This window comes from Martes martes (assembly GCF_963455335.1).
Source record: "Martes martes genome assembly, chromosome: 5".
NCBI classification, from domain to species: Eukaryota; Metazoa; Chordata; class Mammalia; order Carnivora; family Mustelidae; genus Martes; species Martes martes.
Genome location: NC_137892.1, coordinates 43,384,086 through 43,405,037, shown reverse-complemented (window position 1 = coordinate 43,405,037; position 20,952 = coordinate 43,384,086). Strand labels below are relative to the sequence as shown.

General features: G+C 35.5%; 1 long non-coding RNA gene across 1 annotated transcript in view; it reads left to right on the top strand.

The window, feature by feature from the left end:
- Positions 1–20,952, top strand: part of LOC308343151 — a 387,811-nt gene that overhangs the window by 18,627 nt on the left and 348,232 nt on the right. The gene's annotated exons all lie outside the window — the stretch shown is intronic.

The following is a 20,952-nucleotide window of genomic DNA, read 5'->3' as shown; positions in this document are numbered from 1 at the left end:
GCAGGCTGTTGGCAGCTTATAGCTCTATATGATTTTTAGTAACATCTTTTTTTTTTTTTTTTATTTGACAGACAGAGATCACAAGTAGGCAGAGAGGCAGGCAGAGAGAGAGAGGAGGAAGCAGGCTCCCTGTTTGAGCAGAGAGCCCAATGCGGGACTCGATCCCAGGACCCTGGGATCATGACCTGAGCTGAAAGCAGAGGCTTTAACCCACTGAGCCACCCAGGTTCCCAATTTTTAGTAACATCTTGATGCAATTCCTCAAATAAGAATCAAGTCTCAAGATGGGAAATGGAATGCAGATCACAAGAGAGTTTTAAGGAAAACATACACACCCCTCTTTGATTTTATGCACTGTGTACAGTCTTGAAAAAAAGTCCTGTTTGGACCTTACTGACCCATTTTCCTTATAATAAAGTTATCTTCTTACTATCATGAGACCACCTTCTTGATATATTTGTACTCTTGCACCTATCATCTTTATTATTAATCCCCCCAATAGTCAAATCTGTAAATGGGATTTGTTAAAAAAAAAAAAAAAAAAAAAAAAAAAAAAAAAAAAGGAGGTGTTATGGTCAAATCAGGAGTGATTTCAAGTTTATAAGGCAATCTAGGTAGGGATGGTCAGATGGCATTTGTCTAAGTTTAAACCTGGTCTCACACACTAATAAGGAGATAAACCTTTTGATGGAGCTTAATTAGATGCATTATGAAGGCTAAAGGGACATAGGGCAGGAAGTCTGCATCTTTTCAGTCTCTATTTCTCTGTTAAATTATAAAGCAAATATGCCTTAGTAGCTACCCCCCCTTTTATTCATTCGGGGGCCAATGTATTTTTTCCCTTAATGGTGAATAATTGTACTTAAGGAGAAGTCTCTATCTGAAAGTTTATCTCCGTGTATCAGGACTCCATATTGTCCCCTGCTTAATAGACATTTCATTAGAGTGATTTTATGCTTGGAGTATATTTTTAGTTTATTTACTCATTTATTCAATAAATACTTATTGAGCACATGATCATCATGGATACCATAATAAACAAAATTGGAGATCCCTTCATGAAATAAACAATAATGGAAATAACCAAATGAAAATAATCACATGTTCTGAGAGATGGATGCAATACCACATACACTTTAGTCAATTTACCTACAAAAAGTACAATTCACTTTATATAATTTAGAATTATCCAGGCATAATCTTATTTAATCATTTGCAACAACCATGGAACCGATAAAGCTAAAACTCTGAGAGGCCATGTGATGGGCCCAAACACAGTTTTAGAAAGCCGCAATGCTGGATTCAGACCCAGGCTTCCTGAGGCCAGATCTTAATGAGTGTCATTTACTTGGCCTACTTATGTTTACATATATTTGGACAGCATGAATTCTCCTTAAGACATCAAGATTGTGCTGATGAAGTCATCTGGTGAAGAGCACATTTCATGACATGTGGCTCTAAAGCCATCCATTACTGTTGAGGGAAGCCCACGTGTCATACAATTACAACATGTTAGAGATCATAAAAAAAAAAAAAAAGGAATGAATGACAACTGTTTTTTGGAAAACTAAATGGTAATTTACCTCAAACAAGTGATTTATATATTCAAAATCACATTTCTTATTATGAAGAACAATATGCAAAGGATTCATTTTATGAAGCTTAATGAATCCTTAAAGTCAGACAAGGTGATTTTACTACTGAGATCTCATACACATTTTCTCTATTGTTCTGATAGCACAGAAAAATTGGAGTCTTTCTTTATATGGACATTATTGTCTTTATTAAGTCCCCATTATCTTTGACAAATCTCAAAATTCAGCTTCTTACCTGTTAAAAATAACAATTCAACAATTCAGTTCTCAGTATCTACTCTCATATCAGCAGAACAAATAACGTGCAAAACCACTACCAAAATAACTTCCTTTTTCCTGCAAAAGCATTGGAAAATAAAAATAAAAACCTCAATTCCAAATGATAAAATTCTTCAAATTTTAGGCATTGAAAATGCGATTCTATATACCCTAAGCCACCGTTTACCCTCTGGACTATTGCTGCTGAACGTTTAATTGTGACCTAAATGAATGTTCTAACATTTTAAAACCATTTTCCTTTGAACAATAACAGCAATAAGATTCAGGTGGCTGGAGAATACTTAGAGTGGATGGCATCCAATTACATGGTGGTGCCCTTGAAGGCTTTGTGTTTAGGCCGCAGGGTGGGAGTTATTTATTAGTAAAATACTATCCATTCTAAAAACAGCTCAGACCACTGCACAGTGCACTCACTGTTCTATTTCTGCTTTTTGGAAATAGGTATGTTGAGCATCAGGGCAGTGACAAAGAAAAGCATTTATAAGTAGGCTTTAGGAACCTGGCACCAATGGACATAAAATAGATATACTGCACCTATGGAACATTATCCCTTATTTCCAACACAGTTCTCATTGTTGGAATCTCCATGAATATTGTATGATTATTTCTTTTCACACAGTTCGAGGAGACAGTTGTGTGGCACCACTAAGACATTTGTGTTAAAAACTTGAAAGAATTCACAGAAGTGATCATTGATAAAAGGGCTGGCTGCGAATGAGTGTCTGAGGCAGACCTGTGTAGAAAAGCTAGGTCAAGTCATCTCTGCTCATGTGGTTAGAGAAAGAATATAGTGTGCACACCAAGAAGCTTTTCAAAGTCTTCCTTTACCAATCTTCATTCTTAGTGATTTTTTCATGTACACATTTAGATCCTCAGGAATAAATTGAAAAAGTCTGATATTTTCACCTGGCTTCTCATTCAGAATAATGAATAAAAGCTATACTGTTCTCATTATTTTCCAGCCTGATTCATATCTTAAAAATTCCATGGGATTAGGTACATAGGTAAATTCTTTCTAGTCATCATTATTTCAAAATATATAATATATGACAACCTTTTGTAGTGCAAGTATACATATCCATAAGTCAAAGTTAGACTTTTTCACTTGATGATATAAAAAATTCTTGTCATGGGTAATTTTAATAAGTTACCTTAAAATGTCACATATAACTACTATAATACAAAAGTTCTTAGAGTAGTATAATTTTGTGAGTTACTAATTATTCGCCATATTGGAGTAATGATTGACAGCTCCCATCATCTGAATGCTGATATTTGATTGAAACATATATTTAGCTCCATTCACAACATTGTTGTGTAGGAAATATGGGAAATCCTGGAAGAGTTAAGATACTCAGTATATTTGCCAACATTTTTCCCATGGTCAGTAACTGAAGATGAACTTTTTAAGAATAATAGTTTTTTTTTAATTTGATATATAATCAGAATATCAATTACGGATGTATTGGACCTAGAAATCAGTGATAGTACAAAATAAAGATGCTGTTCCTTCTTAAACCTACAGTTCCTTAAGGTGATTACCCACAGATTCATACAATTACAACTAAATATTTATGTGGAATTCAAGTTATAGGCAAGAGAAAAGAAAGCAGAGGGAGAGAGCCATTGAGGGTGTGAGGGTAGTGGGAGCAGGGTGACGGTGACAGTGACCATGATAGTGAAATAAATTCTAAGGAGATGAGTTGAGATACATGCAAGTGGAGAGCAGAGGAATTACATTGCCAAGGGATCTGAGTTGCAAGCAAGTGCTAAGAGGTAAAATGAATTTGGCATATACAAAAACAAAAAATAAGTACTATGTGTACAATGATTGGAGAGTTCAGATTAGGAAACAAAGTAAAATTCAGAAAAATAAGGAAAAGTTCAAAATGATCTTGATTATTGAGTGAAGAAGCACAACCTTTCATGTCAAAACATCAGGTTGTATTGATGGGGGAGAGGGGAGTATAGGAGAAAGACATGAGGGAACTGATATTTTGCTATGCTTTAATCTGGCTGTAAAATGCAGGATGGATTTGGTTGAATGAAGAAACCACTGTGGTGGTTAGGATATAAGTGATAGGACCTATACCACAGTGGTTTCTCTGTGGATAAAAAGGACATTTTAGATACAGATTAAGAAGAACATAAAAGACTTTATGATCAATATTTTCTATAGAAAAAAGTAGATACAGAAGTATAATATGTAAATTATATACATATTATACAGAAGTATAATATGTAAACATTTTAAGACTCCATGATTTGATATGCTACAGCTTGTACTGTTTTAAACGATAATGGATTTGACTTTATTTTAAGTTAGAGACAGAAAATCAAAGTAGTGGTTCTGCTAACCACATATAGGATGGAATTTTTTCACAACCATGTTTGTTGTTCATTGTTTTTGAATGACCTGTTGCTAAGCCTGGGTCCTTAAGGCAGCCATTGTGTACATTTACCATTTTTTTCCTTATCATTAATGAAACGATAAATGTCAGTGTGTACATATGTCAGTTTCTTGGGTGGGGGGATTAATCTTAAAAGAATACTAGCTATTAAAGTTAATCAGGATCTAAGAAAATGATGACTTCTATTTAGACACAATTTCAAATGTTGAATTTAAATGGGTTAGGTCTAAAACATGGCAGGGTCCACCATTTATTCTCTACAGCACCTGGACCATCACTTGGGGAGGGTTTACAAAGACAAAATACTGAGTCATTCTGTAGCACTTGGGGAAAATTTAGGGATTAATATTTATATGTCTCAATGTGTTGCAAATGTTAGGATTGTTATTAGGTCTCATAGTAAGTCTTTTATGTGTCAGGAGTCTACAACATGTTTTCTTTATTTTTTTCTTATATGTTTTCCTATAAAAAACATAAACTCTTTAAATTTAACCCAAGCATATATCTTAGTTGCTTCATGAGCATTTGAGTTATATGAATGATTGTGGGTTGGGAAGGACTGTTGTACATCTCAGGCAAAATAAAAGATGAAGTAAGAGAGAAATTAACAAGTAAAGAAAACAAAAAACAAAAAACAAAAACCTGACCAGTTTCTGGAGCTTATGCTGAAGAGAAATAGATACTGAGAAAGGCCCAGGAAATCAGTGATAGAAAAGGTCAAGTGTTGCTCCAAGAAGATGGAGCTTGTTATTGCCAAGAATACGTCTAAGAATCTTTAGATAGCTGAGTGATGTAGACCATGAAGTTAGGGCAGAACTAAGAAAGAAATCTATATGGGTTGGAGAAAGTGGAACTTGAACTATGTCTAAAACATGAATATAACCAAAAGATGCATGAGAGATTAAAGCTCATCTAGGGGAATATAGGAAATAAAACAAGCATAAAAGGACAAAACATGAGTTAGGAAAGATTTGAATAAAATCCACACTTAGGAGAGAAAATGAGGCTCAGTAGGTAAGTATAGTGTGGCCAGATGGTGTGCATGCTTTAAAATCCAGTGGAGGGATTTGTGCTGTGGGAAGTAGAATAAGAGAGGCACAAAGGTTGGAGACCTAACTTTGCGTTTAAGTGCTTTTATAAGATTAAGTTGTATTTAAGATGATTCTGTTGGTAATAAGTAAGGGTATTTGGGGAAATAAGAAGCCAAAAGTAGGATATGTGTGGTTTGGGGCAGCATGAAATAATCCAGGAGTAAATCACAAAGACTTGAATGTTTCCATATTATGTACTTGGAGGCTTACTTTTGCTATTTAAATTTCCAGATAGAAGATGGTAAAGTGGAGACATTATGAACTTTGGAAACAGAGACATCTGGGTTATAGATCTTTCCCAATAAAAATTACTAGCTTTGAGACTTTAAGCAAGTTCCTTAATTTACCCGAACTTAGAGATAATGTCATATATCTGACAGACTTGTTGAGAAATAAGATAACATCAGAGTGCCTGGGTGGTTCAGTTGATTAAGCTTCCAACTCTTGATTTTAGGGTCCTGGGATCAAGCCCCACCTCCAGGGGGAGTCTGCTTGAGATTCTCTCTCCTTTTGCCTCTCCCCCCTGGCTTGTGTACTCATGCACATGCTCTTTCTCTCTCTCACTCTCTCAAATTAATTAACATAAAATAATTCTAATACAGAGACAGAAATACAAGTATATATTTTATGTATATATATATATATATATACACATATATATATTCATATGATAATAGTAATGCCTGGCACACAATTCTCAATAAAAATGTTTGTGTGTGCCTTTGCATCTTTTATGTACTTTATTTAGCTTTTTATATGTATATTTTATTTTATTAAATAAATAAATAAACATTTTAATAAATAAATAAATTAAATAAATAAATAAATAAATAAAGTGTTCTTTTGACAAAGTACTTAAAGTCCATAAACTGCTTGAAAAAGAAAATAATTTGAAACTATATTAATATTATAAAATAATGATTCAGCAAAGAAAATGATGACAGCAAAAGGGACATATTGTAGAAGCAGGCCATATATAATTGGTCAATATTTTCTCAAGTAAAAAAAAACATATTTACCTTTGCCATTTAACATCCTAAATTTCTTCTAAAAGTTACTTCATCAAGAGTAATACTTTTTATATCCCAAGAAAATATCACCTCGGGGCGCCTGGGTGGCTCAGTGGGTTAAAGCCTCTGCCTTCAGCTCAGGTCATGGTCCCAGGGTCCTGGGATCAAGCCCCGCATCAGCCTCTCTGCTCTGCAGGGATCCTGCTACCTCCTCTCTCTCTGCCTGCCTGTCTGCCTACTTGTGATCTCTGTCTGTCAAATAAATAAATAAATAAAATCTTTAAAAAATAATAATAAATAAATGTTTAAAAAAAAGAAAAGAAAAAAGAAAATACCACCTCAAGTGCATAATAAAATGTTTGACATGTTGCATGTAGCATTGTGCTATACTTTTTATGGATTTTTTAAAAAATATCCTTTATGTGAAGACATTTAGCAGGGTACATTTGTTCTTCATAGACAAAATGCATCCTCGTATCTCTCCATCATTTTTGACCCATAGAACCTTAACTTCTCTGTGTTTCCTATATACTAGGAAAACAGCAAGTCCAGGGAGAGTCAAGATACATTTATTTCCTCAGAATGATAAACTTCCTATATACTTATAAGATGATACCTGGGCTCAAAGTTTCAACTGCAGTATGTTAGAAAAAGTCACTGTAATAAATGGTTATATAAGTTTTTGGTTCTGTGTGACTATCAAATAGAACAATTCTTAGACGAATTGTTCGTCTAAGAACAATTCTTAGACGAAGAATTGTCTTCGTCCGCTCCCGACCTCCCTACTTACTGTCATTGATATAACCCAAGCCAAGTTAAATTCGTCTAGAACCTAAATTTAGTACATGTAAAAATTCTTCGGAAATAATTATTTTCCTTAAGCAAGACAAGAATGAATTGAGCTCCCACGACCAAAATGTGAAATGAATTTTAGATGATTATGAGCTTCCTTGTTCATAATAGTTTTAATGGATGTAAGAATAATTTTTAATAATTATATTTCTGTGGTTTACCTGCAGAATTCAGTTCTGACCACAATTTTGGGTAAATAAGAAGTTTGGGTATTATTGATTTATATTCATAAAAACAAAATTAGGACCCAAAGTTGAGGGCTATTTAATGTTAGGTTTATTAGCTTATTAGCTTCATTGATTACTTCAACTGCATAACCAGTATTGAGTGTGGTCTCAGAGTCTATTGTGCTATCTAAACCTTAGCATTAGCCCTAATTTTGAAGAGGAAGGCTCATTCTATCCAGCTTAGCTCTTTTCGGGCATGGAAGAACAGGATGCAAATGAAGGACAGCAAAGGAGGAGCTGGAATCCACCATAGTGATTCAGTTATCTTCCACACTGCCCATATAGCATGTTTTCAAATAAAATTGTTATGTATTTTGGCCATACTTCAATATGTACAAAGTATTTAGCCTGCTTTGCATTTGCCCTCTGTCTGTGGCCGGGGCCGTCAGTGGGTCAACTTTGGAGAGCATTCTTACATAATGAAGTATCTGGTAGTATTTGGGCTTACTCTGTTTGCGGGGTTCTATTTTCTGTCTGTTAAGACAGACCTCTCATTTTAGTTCAGTCTGCTTGCAACTTTGTCCCTATTAGCCAAGGTACCTAATTTACATCATTATGAATGATCATTGTCATCAAGTCTTATGTTACGACTTCAAATTTCTATCCACATTACCTTGGGAATACCATAGTTACCCTAATTAAATTGTGCATTCTTCTTGACGGGATTATCTAAAGTATATCAGTCCCTTCTCTCCAACTCTTTTAATTAAGAGACTGTTATATCAGATCTCAGTTCATCAAGACATCTTCTTTAAAAATTGGGATGTAAATAATGATATCCTCCGATGATGTATACTGGCTCCTTGATCCTGTGGTATTTTATCAAAGTGGCCTTGAGGATGTAGCTGTGATATGGAAGATGAGAAAGTTGAGGCTCAACGAAGTATAGCAATGCTTTTCTTTTTTTTTTTTAAGATTTGTATTTATTTATTTGACAGACAGAGATCACAAGTAGGCAGAGAGGCAGGCAGAGAGAGAGAGGAGGAAGCAGGCTCCCTGCTGAGCAGAGAGGCTGATGCTGGGCTCCTTCCCAGGACCCTGGGATCATGACCTGAGCCAAAGGCAGAGGCTTTAACCCTCTGAGCCACCCAGGCGCCCCAGCAATGCTTTTCTAATTTATGAGCTATTTAATCATGAAAACCAATGAAAAGCTTTCTCTATTTTACCCAGACCGTATTTGCCCTTAATGTGATGTCAGACTTCCACATCCACTAAGTTAATTGAAAAAATAGATAAACCAGATACGTGTAAGACATTAAGTGATAAAAGCAATCTATCATAATATCTTGGGTACATCATTTGAAGCTTCCAGAATCTTTCAGTCACAATTATACATCTTTCCTTTTGTTGGAAAATGGCTGACCTCCTTATGCTACTACACTATTGGAATTAAGTAGAATCTTTTCAGCTAACTTCTCTAGGTAAGCCTCTAAGTTCTGTGAGGCATCTCACATAATTTCAAGTTATGCAATTGCTTTGATCAGACTCTCCTGTCCTCTGAAGAGTTTCATGATGTTCAGGCCACTTTACATTTGCTTTATTTTAATCATAATATTTTAGCCTCTTCAAAATACTTTGTTTATATTACACTTAATAACAAGCCCGAGTAGAGAAACCCCGCCTCAGAACTGCATAGAACAAACTAACTCCCATTTGGAATTTTCTGCATACTAGAATGTAATAGACTGAAGTTACTGGTCATGAAGGGGGATAGTACATAGTTTGGGGTCAAGTAAATCTGAGTTTAAATCCCAGCTTAAATTTAACTTACCTAATTTTTGAGGACTAAGGGTTTCACCTGTAATGGACATAATGGCCTTAAATATAAGATTTCTTCAAGGTAGCAAATGAAGGAATATATGTAAGGAAGTTGGCATACTGTACATAAGAGTTAATAAATAATAGTTATTACATTTATATATTCCTTAAGAGCATATATAGATTTGAATTTCTATGGTCACTCAATAATTTCATGATTTTTGTAAGTTAATTTGTTCTGGTTTACTAATATACAATTATTAGGCTGTTAATTTATTTTAATACTGTAGTTTTTGTGAAGTGATATGGCAATCAATATAGAATATGGTAAATATTTTAAAATTTTTATTTATAGCACTTTTATAGCACTTTCGAGATTACACATAGTAGGGCTTTAGTAATGCAAAACTGAAAAAGATGACTATTTGGTTAAATAATAATCATTTAAGAAATATTATCATTATGAATTTGTAAATTATTTCAATGACATACTTGGGGAAATAAAATGCAGCACTTTTCTCATGAAGATTCTTTTCAGTAAACATCAATTCATGTTTAATGTATATATGATGCAGAGATATAATAATTCTACCATAAATCATTTTTTATTTTGTCCTCAGTACTCTTGTGACCATTAATGGATTGTTAGCATTGATAGGAAATCCTAAAGCAATTTGAAAATACACACTTAGATAGTAACTTGCTTCCTTTAAGCATGATGGATAAGCAAAAATAACATCTGTTGCCTTCAAAGACATGTTTGAAGTTTCTATATCATGAAAATGGTATAATATTCCTTATTAGGTATACTACTCCTTGGAAAAACAGCATTACTCCATGTATTTTGGATTTATTTTATCATAATTTGGAGAAATCTGTATGAGATGGAATCCTTTGTTTCATTTGTTTGATATATATGTAGATAGATAGATGGACAATAAGGAAAATGTTAAAAATTATGTAATAAATATATAAAAGATAATACAATGAAGGGTGAAAAAAAGTACTAATTTAATTTCCAGTATTGACAAAATGTTAAACAATCCAGCACTTATACTACTATTACAAGTACATGTTGGATAAGGACATTGGGGAGGGTATGTGCTATGATGAGTGCTGTGAAATGTGTAAACCTAGCGATTCACAGACCTGTACCTCTGGGGATAAAAATACATTATATGTTTATTAAAAAAAAAAGTACATCTTGGAAATAATTGCAATTATGTGGGCCAGTTAATTTTATTTACTTTTTCTACTGTGGTGTATATTTGAACAGAGTATGCAGTATAAAAAAAAATAACCATTATTATAGCAGAAAGCAAAGACAAGCAGGCACACAATGAGAGTGTATCTGGTAGGCAAAGTGGAAAACCATACATCTCTTTATGAAATGTTGTATTCTAAAATATTTTATATATTAAAATGCACATAAAATGATTTTTCCTACTATAAATACACACAAATGACATATGTAATATATATTTTGATTAAAATATTTCCTTTCCATCTTTTAGAGGTATGGCTATAGGGCACCTGGGTGGCTCAGTTGGTTGAGCGACTGCCTTCGGCTCAGGTCATGATCCCGGACTTCCAGGATCGAGTCCCGCATCGGGCTCCCAGCTCCTTGGGGAGTCTGCTTCTCCCTCTGACCTTCTCCTCTCTCATGCTCTCTCTCACTCATTCTCTCTCAAATAAATAAACAAAATCTTTAAAAAAAAAATTTAGAGGTATGGCTATATATAATTGCACACACAATGCTGTGATATATAGATTGTCAAAGCAATAAATTCCATATGACCAAGGCAGATTTATAATTTTGGTGAAAACAACAGTGTATTAGGAAGAGTCCTCTTTTATACTAAGTTAATACATTAATATGTTTGTATTAGTTATGTGGTAATAGGCATAAAAATCACTTAAATTTATTAATGAAAAGACTGGAAAAAATAGAGCTTTGAAAGTTCAAAGGAGAAATCAAGGTGACTATCACAATAAGCAGTTCACTTCTAACACATAAGTCCAATGATATTCAGAAAGAATTAGAAAAGAAATTCAAAGGTCTCATAAGCATAAAAAAGTCAAAGAAGGTCAATCTTGAAACAGCTGCTGGAGGGGATCAGAGAGATAAAATTTAAACCTCATAATTACTGTTAGAAAATTAGGGAATAAAAATGGCCAACATCAAATCAGAAACTTTCAAAGTGGCAGAGGAGATTATTGAGAAATAGCAATAAAATCCATCCAGACATAGCAACTAGAATTCAAATTCAGAGATGCTTAAAAGATAAAAGAGCATTGACCAATATACTATCAGTGAAGTCCCTAGAAATCATTCAGAGTAAGTAGTCAATGACTGTAAGCAAGGGAAAATATTTTCTCCTTAGTCATAGAGAATTAAAAACCTTGAGAAAAAGGAATAAAATTCTAAATGTGAAATCCATCAAGACTCAGGCTGAAGATGAGCTCCTGAATGATAGTTAGCAGATTCAGTTGAGGCCATCTGTGGTTCTGTGGACAAATGGTCCATTGACTAAGTCAGTCTGAGAAATCTGAATTTATGTGGTTCCTGGAGATAGCAATTTGTATTTACTCTAGACACTCAAGTATATCAGTGTGAGTTTTTCTACTTTAAGACTAAATTCCTCCAGAAAATAATCATTTCCATAGGAGCTTATTTATAATTAGTAAAAACCCTTAAGCTGTGTGAATCCATTTTGATAGAAATTGAGTAAATAAATGAGAGAGAAGAGACAGATTGTTCTGTTCAGAAGAATTCCAAATAATTTACATATATATTCTGTATTTGAGAAGATAGAGCATAACGCCCCATCCTTGGAGTATGGGCGGTGTTCCTAGTGACATCCTTCCAAAGAATGCAATATAAAATAGGGAAATTAGTAATTTTACATTGTAGAAACCTTGCAAACATTAACTCAGATAATCTAGGTCAACATCAGTGGTAAGTTATGTTGGTAGTGTGTAACTGTGATAAAATGTGATAAGAATTGTACTTCTTCATGTTCTTCTTCCAAAAAAACCATAACCCTACTTTAATCGTGCGGAAAACATCAGGCAAATTCCAAATGAGGGATATTGTATAAAACATCTCGTTGTTTCTCTTCCTTAAGCTGTCAAGATCCTCCAAAACAAAAGTATGAGGAAGTGTTATAACCAGGAGAAGCCTAAGGACACATGACAACTAAACATAATGTGCTATCCTGGATGGGGTCCTGGAACAGAAAAATGATGTGAGGTAAAAACTAAAGAAATCTGAAAAGAGTAGGGACAACAGTTACTTAACTAAAACAAAACCAAGAAAACCTTGTCAGGATAATATTTAAAATTACATAAAGATCTTAAACATTTTTAAAAACTATTCACATATAGGGAATTACCATTACAAGTCTTAAAATTAGACTATTGTCAAAAGATCACATTGTGGTAGAGCTGCACAGCCATTTCTGATTCCACAATTATTCATTTGGTTGAGGTTATTTGCTAATATAATAAAGCACATCAGTAGAATCTTAACTCTGTGGAAACATTAAAAAATTGAGAGGTCAAAGTATGGTGAATTATAAGCATGAAAATTTTATCACTTGGGATTGTCAGAACAATTTAAACAATGTCAAACATTAAATCACAAAAATACAGCAGTGGATGTATAAATTTGTTAATATTCTTAAGATTGAATGAGAAAATGTTATATTTTTCCATATAATGCATTTAATAGAAATTACTTCCAGAAAATAACTCAAGCTACATACACATACAAATCGGTACTATATTTATATATGTTCACACACAAGTATTTTAATTAATTTTACAAACATGTTTTCATTAACTATCAGCCACTTAAAGCAAGACTGTACTACTATGGGAATGTTTTATCCTTTCATGGTGGGCTACTCTGATAAATACCCTATTAGAGGTTACTGTTCCATATTGATGGTATTAACTAAGGTGTTAGTATGGATCACTAATGGTATTTAAAATGATAGAAGACAATCAGAATTAGAATGTCCTTTCTAAAAGGAAAGTTGATAAAAGATCAAGGGTTTTTCCTTTATAAAATTAACTAGTAGGAAAAAATACTGCATAAGAGAAAGTAGAATCTCAGGAAATGTGCTAGGATAAACACCTATAAATAAACTCTTTAAAACTGAAAATTAGAAATGCTCTTCAGGTACAAAAAATTGAAAATAATATATCAATGAAAAATTTAGTTCTGAAAGAAAATGCCATTCAATTATTGCAAAAAGCAACTGATCAACAACTTTAAAATTATTTATGAGCATGACAGATTAGATATATTGTATACTATGGGAAGCATTGGCTAAGAAATAATAATTCTAATGCTACTTCCCTGTCAAGCCAAAATCACCCTTGAAATGATTTATCCTAATAGCCTTCTAAATGGTCTCCCTACTTGTGTGTTTGCCTTCCTAGGATTTATTTTCAATACAGTGGCTGGAGTAATCTTATTAAAATATTACATCATTTCATATCTCTACTCAAAACCATCTGATGTCTACTTGTCTCAGAATGGAGGCCAAGATCCTTATAAAGCCTAGAAGGCCTAATGGGCACTGGTCCTTAATTAGCTTTGTGAAGATTATCCTCCCTCTTTTTTTTTTTTTTTAAAGATTTTATTTATTTATTTGACAGAGATCACAAGTAGGCAGAGACAGGCAGAGAGAGAGGGGGAAGCAGGCTCCCCACTGAGCAGAGAGCCTGATGTGGGACTCAATCCCAGGACCCTGGGATCATGACCTGAGCTGAAGGCAGAGGCTTTAACCCACTGAGCCACCCAGGCGCCCCTATCCTCCCTCTTAATATTACCCTCCAGCTCTCTCCTTTGATTTTCATACTGAACGTCACTCTGAATTTTCTGGGTGTGTTCCTACCTGAGGGACATTTTGCAGCTGCTTTTTTCTGCATAGAATAAACTTTATCCATATGTCTAAATCACCCTTTTCGCCTCCTTCAAGTCGTCAAATACTACCTTCAGAATGAGATCTCTGCTCACCTTTTTAACTTTGCAACTCTGACTCACCCCTTATATTCCTTTTTCAAAAATATATTTTTACCTAAATTCACTTACCATATAATGTATTATTGGTTTCAGAGGTAGAGGTCAGTGATTCATCAGTCTTATATAATACCCATGTTTATTATACCGTGTGCCCTCCTTAATGTCCATCACCCAGTTACCCCATTCTCCACTCCCCTCCATTCAGCAACCGTCAGTTTGTTTCCTGTGCTTAAGAATCTGTTCTGGTTTCTCACTCTCTGATTTTGTCTTGTTTTATTTTTTCATCCCTTCCCCATGATCCTCTTTTTTCTTAAATTCCACATATCAATGAGAGCATATGATAATTATTTTTCTCTGATAGGACTTATTTTACTTAATATAACAGCCTCTAGTTCCATCCATGTCATTGCAAATGGCAGGATTTCATTTTTTTGATGGCTGAATAGTATTCCATTGTGTATATATGTATATATACCACATTTTATCTATTCATCTATCAAAGGAAATCTCAGCACATTCCATAGTTTGGTTATTTTGGACATTGCTGCTGTAATCATTGGAGTGCAGGTGCCCCTTCAGATCACCACATTCGTATCCTTTGGGCAAATACCCAGTAATGCAATTTGTGCGTTGTATGGTAGCTCTATTTTCAACCTTTTGAGGAATTTCCACACTGGTTTCCAGAATGGCTGCAACAGCTTGCATTCCCACCAGGGTAGGAGGGTTCCTCCTTTTTTTTTTGCATCCTCGACATCTTTTGTTTCCTGAGTGGTTAATTTTAGCCATTCTCCTTGTGTGTTAGGTGTGAGGTGGTATCTCCTTGGGGTTTTCATTTGTATTTCCCTGATGCCGAGTGATGTTGAACATTTTTTCATGTATCTGTTGACACACCCATTGTGTTCCTAATCCTCTTTACACAGATCGGTCTTTTCCATGGTGCTTAATGTTTTTTGCCATATCATTCATTTTGTTCTCCTGATATTTCTCATTTATATTCTACCTCTAGAATATAAGCTTTATGAGAACAGACATGTTGGTGTTTTTGGTCCATTGAAACAATTCTAGAATCTCACACAGACTAGATAGTCAGTAAATACTTGTTGAGTGAATAAATGCCAATATTTTTGTTCTCTGTGGTTCTTTTTAATAATTTTGTTGAGAGCTCTAAAATCAGAATTATTGAACCTTGGAAGGAAAAGGAAAAGAAGTGAACTAACAAAGAGGTAAAAGATGTATTAAAGAAAATGTATCTGCGATCTTACTGAAATGAACAGCAACCCAGCAATGCAAAAAGAACCAAGGAAACTTTACAATGAGGATAAGCTTCTGTTATTTGTGGCACTCAGACAGTAAGGAATATTCCATGTTCTTCATTCCACCCAACTGAATTGAGAGTATGTAGAGAACATTAAAAGGATCTTTTCTGTAGACATACTTCCTGGCTTGGAATTCCTGCTTCTTTGCTTTAAGCCTATGTGAACAAGATATTTTACTTAACACGTTGCTTCATTTCCTTCAGGTTAAGAATGGAACTGGAATAATGGTCATCTCATACACTTTTGGGGGCTTTATGAAATGTCTACAGTGATTCTATCAGTGTCTGTCTTTGTCAGATTTTGCTATCATTCTAGAATTACTTCATGAAAAGGATGGAATATTTTCCCTCCATTTGCCGTGGTTATGCCATCATCTTTTGACTTACTGAAGTTCATCCCACATAGTTTTCTTGACTGGGGATCAGGAAAAGTATTCTCTTTATTCTATTAAGTTCAAGACTGCTTTCTATAGCACTTCTTCTTGAAAGTTAGTTGAGCTAAATATGAAGTACAATTCTTGCTTTGTCCTTTGTTTTCTTGAATGAAATTGCAGATATACTTAAAAAATTGAATACTTTTATTGAGAATTTTGAGACCCAACCTGTTTTTCCTTTTGCAGGCAAATTAATTTTGTTAAACTGTTGATATTTAAAGTTCTAAAACATAGTATGTTATCCCACAGTGTTGACTTTTTACTGACGGTCCATACACTTTTTCCTGTTACACGGTATAACTTTCTAATAGGCCTAGAAGTGGTCTTTTTATTGCAGAGTTCTCTAAAAATAAATCTTTAATATTTGGTTACATCAGTGTTTGGATTTTCCTTTTTTGGGACTCAGTAATTACTTCCTTTAGGGTCATTGGATTTTTAAATATTTTTAAGCTATAACTGATTTTTTTTCATGCCATTTGATTCCCTACTATGTTCTCTCTGGACTAGCAACAATATAGGATAGAAACATCAATCAGTCAATAAAAGGAAACATTAGAAACAGACCTATAAGTGATCCCAGTAATGATGTTTGTTAGATAATTATTTTTTAAATAATAAAAATCAGTATATTAAAAATGTTGATTCAACATATATAAAACAAAACTTGACAGAACTGAAAGAAGGAAAAAAGAAAAACACACAATATAGAAGATTTTAGCCTTTTTTCAATAAGTAATAAATAGGAAAAAAGCAGTAAGAATATAGATGATAGTAAAAATGGATGTAACAGATTTGAAGTAATTACCATACCCACAAATGGCAGATTATACATATTTTCAAGCACACAAACTATTTTACAAATAGTATATTTTGGGCTAAACAACAGAATTTTAAAAATAGAAATGAATAGGAAACAATGACAAGAAAAATCAAATAAGAAGTTAAGTATCCAAAATTTGTATGTAATGCAGTATACTTCTGAAAATTATTTGAGGATGAACTTTCAAAGGAAATTAGAAAATATATTGTACTGATAGACAACACATGGCCAAAAAATGTGGGACACAGCTACAACAATTAGGATGATATTTGGCTTTAAATACATACTAGATAAGAAGAAAGACTTAAAATAAGCATGAAACAGGAGGGCAAGATGGCGGAGAAGTAGGAGACCCTGTTTCAACCTGTCCCCTAAAGTGAGCTAATTATCTAACAGAACACTCTGAATACCCATGAAATCAGCCTGAGATGTAAGATTATACACTTCTGGATCCCTATGGGGGCAGAAGACACCAGTGGAGAGGTGAAGCCTGCTGGGAGGATTGGACTGATATTGGAGGATAAACAGAAGGGGGAAAGTAATACCCCAATATGAAAGTGCCCTGTGACTGGGGACCAGCATTAACTTGGAGTCTGGTTAAAAGCACTTGAAAAGAGCAAAAGATCTTAAGGGGCAACTGGAGCAATCGGCAGTCACAGGCATGGGCCTGAGCCCACAGACTCAGGATGGTCACTGCCAGCGGCCACCCATGCCAGGGAGAGTGCAGCGAAGCCTCCAGGTAGTGGTCCCTGAGTCCCCGGCTTTCCACTGCTTGCACCACTGCTAGGCTAGGCACACTCCCACTGGCGTGTGTGAGGGAGTCTGATGTGGACGCCAGCCAGTGCTCTCTAGAACCACAGCCTTTGCACTCTGCATTCACCGTGCAACCGGGGTCTGAACCACACTCCCACCCGCGCCTGAGAGTGCTCCGTGCAGGCACTAGCCAGTGGTCTCTAGGACCCTCGGAGAGTCTGAACACTCGGAGCCTAGGAATGAAAATCTCAGTGGCTGTCTCTGGTTGGTATCTCTCAGCGGGCAGCAACCTGCGAAACCCTGAGGTCTGGACCCCAGACAGCAGTCCCAGCAAAGGCAGCTACTGGAAGCGGGCTCCCTGGACCAATATTGCTCATGGTTTTAGTGGCACAGGGGACACAGAGACAAGCTGGCACTCCAGGCAAGCCCTGAGTTGGTAGGGATGTGCACTGCCTGTGGGAGGTTGCACGGCTCAGCAGAATTTGCAGAGGGGGAGTCTGTGTGTTCTGAACCACCCAGAGGGGAGCAGACTGAGGCTTCTCTTTGAGACGGATGTCTGGGCGCAGGTTGCTTTCCACTAAACCTCCGAAAAGCTGCAAAAAGCCACCAAAGAACAAAAACTGCCAGAGAACAAAAACCGCCAGAGATCAAAAGTCTGAAAAACCGGTTTCCACAGAGCCCAGCCCCTTGATAGGTGGCAGGAAGACTCAACCCAAGCAAAACTGACTGAAACACTACACAGCAGGCCCCTTCCCCAGAAAGCCAGCCAAAAGTACAAGAGGACAACTACCAGAGGGTCCCCATAAAACTGTAACCCCAGTATCAGGGGAAAACAAGATACTAAGCTCCTGGTATTACCCTAAAACCTATATATTTCATAGATACAACTTTTATTTTTAATTCTTCTCACTATTCTTGTTCTTTTTAATTTTTTTAACCTGCTTACCATTACGACTAGAGGTTCAATACAACATATTCCATAAAAACCTTTTAACTTGAACTTTTTTCATACTTGTACCTGTGTTTTAATTTTTCTTTTCTATTTTTTTAATATACATATAGATATAGGCTTCAAGGTAATCCTCTTTCCCTAATCAATACTACCCCTATATATAAACCAGTTTTAATCTCCCTTTATCTCTGGAAAGTTCAGTCCTTTAGCAAATATATCAAGATACACCCAGGAAGAATCAAAATAACCTTCCTCGCCCACACTTAGGATTTATATCCACCCTCCCATCTCTTTCTTCTGTCAGTGTTTCTGTGTATTTGTTTTTGTTCTGGTATTATATAAATCTTATCCTTGGCGTTCATTTTGGCTGGGTTCTTCTTTTTTTTTTTTTTTCTTGTCATTTACTTTTGTCGGTCTTTTTGTTTGTCCGTTTTTGTTTGTATACCTTATAAATCTTACCTTTGGGGCCTGTTCTAGCTGGGTCTACTTTTTTTTTTTTTCCCTTTATCTCTCTTTCTTTCTCTTTGTTTTTCTTTTTTCTTTCTTTCTGGTGGTGACTTCCACCACCAAGGCAAGGGTGCACCTTGCCTGGATTGCGGTTGATATATTAGGCTACACATCCCATCAACCACCTCTCACCAAAATGACTAGGAGGAGAAACAACCAACAGAGGAAAAATTCAGAGACTGGGCCCTCTCCATCAGAACTATTGGATATGAACATAAACAGTATGTCAGAAAGGGAATTCAGGGTAAAAATTATTGAGGCAATGGCTAGCCTGGAGAAAACCATAAGTGATAACATGGGATAGATTAGGGCAGAAGTGAAAGCCACCAGGGAAGAAGTTAAAAATTCTATCAATGAGATCCAATCTAATCTAAATACTCTAACAGCTAGGGTAACTGAGGGAGAAGATAGAATTAGTGATCTAGAGGACAAACTGATAGAAAAAAAGGATCAGGAGGAGGCCTGGGCCAAACAGCTTAGAAACCATGAAAACAGAATTAGGGAAATAAATGACACCATGAAATGTTCCAATGTCAGAATTATTGGGATCCCTGAGGGGGAGGAGAAAGAAAGAAGGCTAGAAGATATAGTTGAACAAATTCTCAATGAAAATTTTCCCAGTCTGGGGAATGGAACCAGCGTTCATGTCCTAGGTGTAGAAAGACCACCCCCCAAGATTAATGAATCTAGAAAGACCTTGAGACACTTGATTGTGAGACTGATGAATCATAATTTTAGACAAGCTCTCCTGAAGGCAGCTACAGGGAAGAGATTCCTTACATGCAGAGGAAGGTCCATCAGAATAAGGTAAGACCTGTCCACAGAAACCTGGCAAGCCAGAAAGGGCTGGCAAGACATATTCAGGGCACTAAATGAGAAGAACATGCAACCAAGAATATTTTATCCACCAAGGTTGACATTCAAAATAGATGGTGAGATAAAGAGCTTCCAAGACCAGCAAGGTTTAAAAGAGTATATAACCACCAAGCCGGCACCAGAAGAAATATTAAGGGGGGTTCTATAAAAGAAGAAAGAACCCAAGAGTGACATAGAATAGAAATTTACAGAGACAGTCTATAGAAACAAGGACTTCACAGGCAACATGATGTCAATAAAAACGTAGCTTTCAATAATTACTCTCAATGTGAATGGTCTAAATGTTCCCATAAAATGACAAAGGGTTGCAGATTGGGTAAAACAACAGGACCCATCCATTTGCTGTCTACAAGAGACCCGTGGGGAACCTAAAGATTCATCCAGCCTGAAAGTGAAGGGATGGAGAAGCATCTTTCATGCCAATGGGCCTCAAAAGAAAGCTGGGGTAGCAATTCTCATATCAGATAAATTAGATTTTAAAGACTGTAGTCAGAGATAAAGGACACTACATCATTCTTAAAGGGTCTATCCACCAAAAAGATCTAACAATTGTAAATATTTGTGCCACCAATACGGGAACAGCCAACCACATAAGCCAACTGTTAATCAAGGTAAAAAGTTATATTGATATGAATACATTAATTGTAGGGGATCTTAACATACCACTCTCAGTAACAGACAGATCATCCAAGCAGAAAATCAGTAAAGAAACAAGAGCTTTGAATGACACATTGGACCAGATGGGCCTCATAGATATATACAGAACATTCCACTTTAAAACAGTGGAATACTAATTCTTCTCAAGTGCACAGGGAACTTAATGCAGAATAGACCACATACTGGGTCACAAATCAGGGCTCAACCGATACCAAAAGATTGAGATTATTCCCTGCATATGCTCAGACCACAGTGCTTTGAAACTGGAAATGAGCCACAATAAAAAGTATGGAAGGAATTCAAACACTTGGAAGCTAAAGACCACCCTGCTTAAGAATGTTTGGAACAACCAGGAAATCAAAGAGGCACTTAAACACTTC